Genomic DNA, 7,655 nt, shown 5'->3' with positions numbered 1-7,655 from the left:
CTTTGTTTCCACTTCTCATCCTTTAGCATCCTCCCCCTGCGCCCCGACCCAATCTTCCCTCCCCTCTCCCGCACACAAGTTGTAAAGTTTGTTTTCGACATGGCAACTTGTACATATCACAGTGTTATCAATCACTAAGGATATTCTCAATTAATTTTTTTCTGAATTACATTTGACCTCTAAGTCAAGTTTTCCTGACCTTTATAGACCAATTGTGGATCTATCCTTCCAGGAGCTATTTTTCAGGCCCACTTATGCTGGACTGAAATCGTTCATTAATCATTAGGGAAGGGGTATTGAAAATAGTCTTGTGACACTTTGTGATCTTGTTCACTCCTATGGGCTAGTCATCTGTAAACCGAAAGTTTGAATTGCAGTACTTTCTCATAGATTTTGTGGTCTCATCCTTCATATTAAGTTGACTTGCATTTCACTATTGCTTACTGCTAATTCCTGCTTCTCAAGGAATTGGGGCCCTGAAATATTATTGGAAATGAGAAATTGACATGGCTCTTCAATTATTTCTGTTGGCATGTTGCCTGGGCCTAGTTGAGAAGTCTTGACCCTGTTATATGATGATGCGGGTAACTGGGACATGGGATCCTAGGACCCATACATCTTGCAGAAGATAATATCTTGTATACATAATATCAGAAAAATTTGGGTATAATCAATAGGTATGCTTCAGAAATATGGAGAAAAAACAGTTTGGAACAAGCGAGTTGAAACAATAAACAGAGCAGCAGAGTAAAATTCCTTATACTTTAGAGGAAATCAACATTTTTTTTTTTACCATGTGAATTCAGAAGAACAAGAACACTTAGAAGGTATCACAAGTTTATAGTGAAGACATTACATTGATACTTTTTATATTCTAGTTTGTATTCTAAACCTAATTATTTGTATTCTAATTCTCTTTATTGGAATAAATAATTATCAATTTATTTGTCAAATTATCAATTAATTCTACTAAGTTTCACTGTGTGAAATATGAAATCAGCACATATAAATATAAAATATATAACTATATATAATATAATAAAAAGGGCACATGTTTTGCATTGTTCTGTTGTGGTTAGGGTATCAAAGACAACTCTGTTTTAAAGTATTATTGCATTATCTGTACCTCAGTGATAGGTAGAGTTAGACCTAAATCTTTAGCATTTGTAGATTTACAGCCTGGAGGCAAGAGGAAACACTGTGATTAAAACATTACCAATTTAAGGCTTAATAATGAGGAGAAACATGGACTTCTCCTGGAGCTATGGAAATATTTGGTGATAGAAAGGCAGTAGTGTAAGTTCCTGCCTGGTTGGAAGGTAGACAGTCCAGACATTAGGAAATCATGCATATGACGAATTTTTTTCACCTTGGCGTTAGTTACTTTTGAAATGGTAGGTATAATAGACACTTAAATTTTGACAAAATACCTTCTAGTCTGAACAGTTCTGCTGAACTGTTCATCTCTCTATGATCCCTTGTAACTAAGATTAGTTTTGTTCCAGTAAGACAATCTATGCTGTCAGGGTAGGATATTCTGGTTGGTCTGTTCCTACATGGAAGAAGGATAAAGGGTCAGGTAGAAATTTGTGCCAGTAAGACCTCATTTGGAAAATTTAAGCTGAAGAAGTTTAGAAGTAGCTCTTAAGCAAGGCTTACGTTGAATTTATTAGCTCCACAAAGCTAACTCAGTTACATAAATAAGAGCTTGAAAAAGCCATCACCTTAGGACCTAGCTATAAGTGCTTCAAAGTATGATCAAATCTAAAATGAAAAAGCCTTAAAATTGTCATTGACAAAAAAAACGCAAATGTGAGCAATCGACCGAACAATATAATTTTTTTTCCACTATACACATTATTTCAGGGAAATAAGATCAATAGTATTGTTAGGAACAATAAGGTTTCCTTGCTACAAATAGGCACCCAAGGATATAAGCCTGTATAAAGATTGCATCATTAACTACTTAAATTTAGAGGATACTACATGCTTCAGCAGCACGTATACCCAAATTACAACAATACAGAGATTAACATAACACTTGCACAAGGATAATATGAAAATTTGTGAAGTATTCCATATTTTTCATTGTTCAGTTGCAGAAATGAAAAACAGTTATTAAAAGGTTAATTACAAAATTACAAGTGTAACAATATATGCAAGTGTTAGAATTAAACGTTAGTTTGACATCAGTGTATTAAATCTTCACCTTAGAAAGGCCTTTACATAGAACTTCACAAAACTTTTGAAATTAGTTAACATTATCATTTTATCCCAAAGAAACAAACTACTATAAGAACCTAGAAAAAGGGGCTGGGAAGGTGGCTCAGTGGTAGAGCGCTTGCCTTGCATGCTTGAGGCCCTGGGTTCGATATCTCAGCACCACATACGCAAAAAGAAAAAAGTCAGAAGTAGCTCTGTGGCTCAAGTGGTAAAGCGCTAGCCTTGAGCTGAAGAGCTGAGGGTCAGCGTTCAGAGTTCAGAGGCCCAGAGTTCAGGCCCATGACTGGACCAAAAAAATAAAAGAACCTAGAAAATATAATCTTAAATTTTCTATATGAAATGCAATCTGAAAGGACACATTTATTAATAAATAACATATTATAAAACAATGTTGAATTCAAAGTATATCTAGGAAAGAATTAAATAGATTATGGATATTATGGAAACACAGAATATAGAATATTTTAAAATATACTTTTTTCAGTCAAGAACCAGAAATATCTTTAGCTTCTGTACCACTCATTTCAACAGATAAGATCAAATTATTTCTGATTAAAAAATCACAAACTCTGCAGAAATCATTATAGATGTACACAAACAACTCAAATACATTTTGACATCAAAGTCAGGCAATTCAATTGGAAAAATTCCACGGAATTTTTACAGTAAGATATTGCTGTTATTTGGATTGTGAAAATATTTTGTATGGACACAAAGAATGGACTGGCATTTTGATGTTTAAGAAACGTAACTGATATCTTAGCTATGCTAAATAATGCTGCGATAAACATAGTTGTTCTGGTAGCTTTAGTATGGTCTTGTTTGATGCCCCTAAGTAGATGAATGGATTAAGAAAATAGAATTCTATGGAATGGAATTTTATGCCTCCCTCAGAAAGAATGCCATTGCCCCATTTGTTAGGAAATGGAAAGAATTGGAAAATAATATATTAAGTGAAGTAAACCAGGCCCAAAGAAACATAGATCCCATGGTTTCCCTTATTAGCAATAACTAATATATGTCTGAGACAAACAGAAATGATCAGATAAGTTGATATTAGTTGAATTGAACCCCAAGATAAGGATTCAAATGTTACTTTTTTCTTTCTTGCAATTGTTTCTAACATATTTATAAGATGATATCTTTGCTGCTTTGTATGTCCCTCCACCACCGTAAAACCCCTACTTTAATTTTATTTGATGTTGGTATGATTTGTGGAGGGGAAGGGAAAAAACAAATTGTTTAAATAGGGATACAGGTTGACCCATTGCAACAATGAGATATACAAGACGTCAGGTAGAAAAACGAACTTTACAACTTTGACGGGGGGGGAGGGGTAGTGAGGGGGGATGGGAGTGGGGGGGAGATGAGAAGGTATGGGAAGGGGAAATAAAGGAGGAGGCAACAATGCTTGATAAGAAATGTACTCATTACCTTGCCCATGTAATTTTAACCCCTCTGTATGGTGTTTTCACAGTAAAATAATAAAATTCAACAAAAAAAAAGATAAAAGAAAAGAAACTTAACCGAACCATTACAACTTAATAGAACAATTTGTACAAACTTCCACAACTTCAAAGAGTAGTGATACATACTTATCCTTTTGGTAATATTAAAGGCAGTTTCTTCCAAGTTTTTCTTCAGACCTGGTTTGATATAATGGTTCAACAGAAGGAGATCTAGTGTATCTTTGCTATCTATATTCCCAGCAGCAAGATGCAAGGGAGTCAAGAGGCATTTAGTTTGGGCATTGGTATCTGCATCATGATGAAGTAAGAAAGACGCCACACTGGTATTATTCCACTAGTAAGCACTGCGCAGGAGTATCCAGCCATTAACAATTATTGCATGAATATCTGCTGCTTGAGCCACCAACTCATGGACAATGTCTACATGTCCACTGTAGGCTTCCCGATGAAGAGGGGTATATTCATTGCCATCCCTAGTATTCACATGAGTGGCCTTTATGGAAAGTAGTCACCACACTATAGTAAGCCGATTATTTTCAGCAGCCCAAAGAAGAAATTTGCTTGGATCCTACTCCATTTTTTTTTCTTGCAATTGATACGATTTCTCACTTTTTCGTTTTGTTACTCATCTTCATCAGAATTGCCAACTAGAGTCTTTCAGTGCCAGTGGGAATAAGGTGTCCATGTATTTCCCCAATAGTTCATATTGGTTGAACTTGTGGGAAAAATATAGTGAATTTTCTGCATCTGTTTTTCTCATGATGATTTATTTTCTCTTTTTACATTTTTATTATTCTAAGTCATTCTAACTGGAAAGTAGGGAATTGATGGAGAGCAAAGGAGAGATGTTCCTCCGTATCCAAAGGTACAGACTGAAAATGAGGATCATGTGCAGCTTCTCCCAGGAATGAGAAAATAGAAGGTGGCTCAGTGGTAGAGTGCTTGCCTTGCATGTATGAGCAACGGCAGGTCATGTCCACTTTGTAGCCTTGTCATTCAGAACCACGGTGCAAAGAAAAAGACATAATACCCCAGCCCTCTGAAGCTCGCCACTTTTTGTGGTATCCTACTTTTTTTTCTTCCTGCAAACCCTCAGGGCCTAGGATCCCAGGATGGGCTATGGGTCCAGAGACTGCACCACAGCCTAGGGTGATGGAAGCTGAGTCAGCATAGCCACAACCTGAGTTCAAGCCCCGTGGTTAAAAATAAAGAATAAATAAAACAATTAATTAATTATTTAACTAAATTAAAAAGAAATAAAGATCTCTGGTTTGGAATTTCTGCCAGTTTCCTTCCTTAACCTGGAATTTGTACTCAGGGTCTTGGTAAATCTGTAGCAATGTGAGGGAAGGTGCAGCGTTGCCACTACTTGAGTTCAAACCCCGTGCCAAACCAAAAATAAAAAAAAGTCACTGAGCTCGGCAGGGGGAGTAGTTGTGGAGATGGGAGGGAAGGGAAGGTAGGGGGAAAACAAAAAAAAGAGGAGGCAACAATGCTCAATAGGAAATGAACTCATTACCTTGCTCATGTAACTGTGATCCCTCTGTACAACATTTTTGCCATAAAAATGTACAAAAAAAGAAAAAATGTAGTGCTCAGAGAAGCACTTTGGGGATAATGGAAGGATGTCTGAAAAGCTGTATAATATTCTACACTGCTTTTTTTTTTTAAATGCTCTGTATGAAACTGAATGAACATAACTGCTTTCAATTAAAAAAAAAAAATTAAGCTACTGTCGTGGAACTGGGGTCAGTATTTCTGTAATTGCTGTGATTTGATCTCACCCTCCAGGTAACTCTTTTGCACCAAGAGTGAAGACGAAGCTTACTGTCTTTGAGGAAAACAAATTCAGGCTAGAGTTCTGAAAGCCCAAATGAATGCCCTGCAATGGAAAATAATATTACTATACATGTGTAATATATGATATATACTTACATATGTATGTTTATTACATATAAATTTTATTATTGATTTTGTATTTTATTTTTTATTTGATTCATTTATTTATTGTTTATTGTATTTAGTATTATTATACACATAATATTTAGTACATGTTTTACATCTCTTATAAAATGATTCACAATAATTTAAGACATTGATTCATTTTCATTTATACTTTATTAAGTGTTGAAACATGATACATAATTAAATGGAAGCATTTGTTACAGTCTTCACATGTTTAGAGTCTCGCCCACAGATGAGCTTTGTCTTCTTTATCTTTGGAAACCTTCCTATAGGGATTTCTTTAGATGATTTATAATCAGAGGCCTTTTCTTGAGGATAGGCAAGTTGAGGGATAAAATTTAAGGGTGGGGCTAGAAATGTGACTTAGTGGTAAGGAGCTTGCTCAGCATGCATGAATGCCATGGTTTGAATCCTCAGTGCCACATACTCAGAAAAACCCAGAAGCTGTGGAGTGGCTCAAGTGGTAGAGCTCTAGTCTTGAGATAAAGAAGCTCACAGAGAGTGCCCAGGCCCTAAGATCAAGCCCCAGGATTTTCAAAAATAATAGGCCAGATTCTGGTGCTGACATCTGGAAAACTAGCTTCTCAGGAGACTGGGAGCTGAAGACCACAGTTCAAAGAAAGGCTAAGCAAGGAAAGCCTGTTAGACTCTTATCTCCAAGGAACCACCAAAAGACACTGTGGCTCAAGTGGTACTGTTTGCCTTGAGCTGAAGGGCTCAGAGACAGTGCCCAGGCTTGAGTTCGAGACACACAACTGGAAAAATGTGTGGGTTAATCAAAGTACTTTTCCTATTTGCTAATTAAGAGAACATTCTCTGGAAAATGAATGCTGATGTATACCAGAATTGGAGTCAGAGCTCAAGGTTCAAGTTTAGAAGATCCATATGCCCAGTCTCTGAGACTCTAGCATTATAACCTTGTGTGCTACAGGGTTCTGAAAGATCCAATGTTGAAAGGGTTAATATGCTCCCCAAGCCCTTTGTGATAAGCAGTTGACTTGTACTGACAATGTCATTACAGTTCTGAACCTAGCAGAGAATCAGTAGCTCACGCCCATCACCCTATCTTAGGAGGCTGAGGTCTCAGGATCACAGGGTAAAGTCAGCCAGAGTAGGAAAGTCTATGACACTCTGACTTCCCCTTCTGAAACCTCAGATGTTCAAGAGATTCCTGGGTTTCCCTTGGTGATGAGAAGTTATTTGCACTCTAAATGTTCTTAAAGTTCTCAAGCTATAGAAGCAGGAAAGAAACATTATTGACCCATCATGGGTTCAAATGAAGTTCTCAGGGTCAAAGCCCTGTTAGCACGAAGAACTCCATTATATCACTGTATTTGAAGGACAGAAAATAGTTGCAAAAGCCAGGCTAGGTGAAAAGACCAAGGCCTGCAGGATTAGGAGGCAGAATGTACACACTCAACAGGAAAGTGAGCTGCAAAACCACATCATTAATTCCAGGCACAACCAGCAACGGGGGAGGGGGGACTTCAAACATTTGTTAGAGTTATACCAGGGTCAGGCTTTTCTCAGCCTCTTCAAACAATGACTGATTAACCTTCCTCCCTCAGGTGAAGGGAGCCTCAAACTATCTTTAGGTTACCAACAGAGAGCCAGTTTAGTGTGCGAGTGTTTGTGTGTGTGGGGGGAAGGAACAGAGTTGAAAACCCTGATCTCTGGTTTTAAGGAGTGGGTTTTTCACTCTTCATTTCTCAGGTTTGAAGGCCCTTCTTCTACCTCGGTGAGTCCAATCTCCTTCCTTCCTTCTGCACATTATTAATGCCAATCCCCAGTCCAAGGAGAAGCAGGGCCATTTCTCTTCTCTCTCCAAGCACCTGGCTCTTCCCTCTTGGCTCTGGGGCCCTCAGCTGCCTGAGAAGTGGGAGAGAGACAGGCTTCCTGCTCTGTGGTTATGTGAATGCGATGCTGGTATCCTGGCACACTGCAGAAGGCCTCATGACTGCTAATTGTTCCCTTCTTCCCTCTTGACGTCCAAGAGCA

At 37.7% G+C, this 7,655-nt stretch overlaps 1 pseudogene; it reads left to right on the top strand.

The window, feature by feature from the left end:
* The first annotated feature begins 1,986 nt into the window (after positions 1-1,986).
* Positions 1,987-2,086, top strand: LOC122124555 (annotated as a pseudogene).
* Positions 2,087-7,655: the final 5,569 nt, after the last annotated feature.

The sequence above is a fragment of the Dipodomys spectabilis genome, unplaced genomic scaffold, assembly GCF_019054845.1.
Source record: "Dipodomys spectabilis isolate Male_0828 unplaced genomic scaffold, ASM1905484v1 ptg000239l, whole genome shotgun sequence".
Taxonomy (NCBI): Eukaryota; Metazoa; Chordata; class Mammalia; order Rodentia; family Heteromyidae; genus Dipodomys; species Dipodomys spectabilis.
Note: the sequence above shows the minus strand (reverse complement) of the source record. Positions and strands in the feature narration are given on the sequence as shown.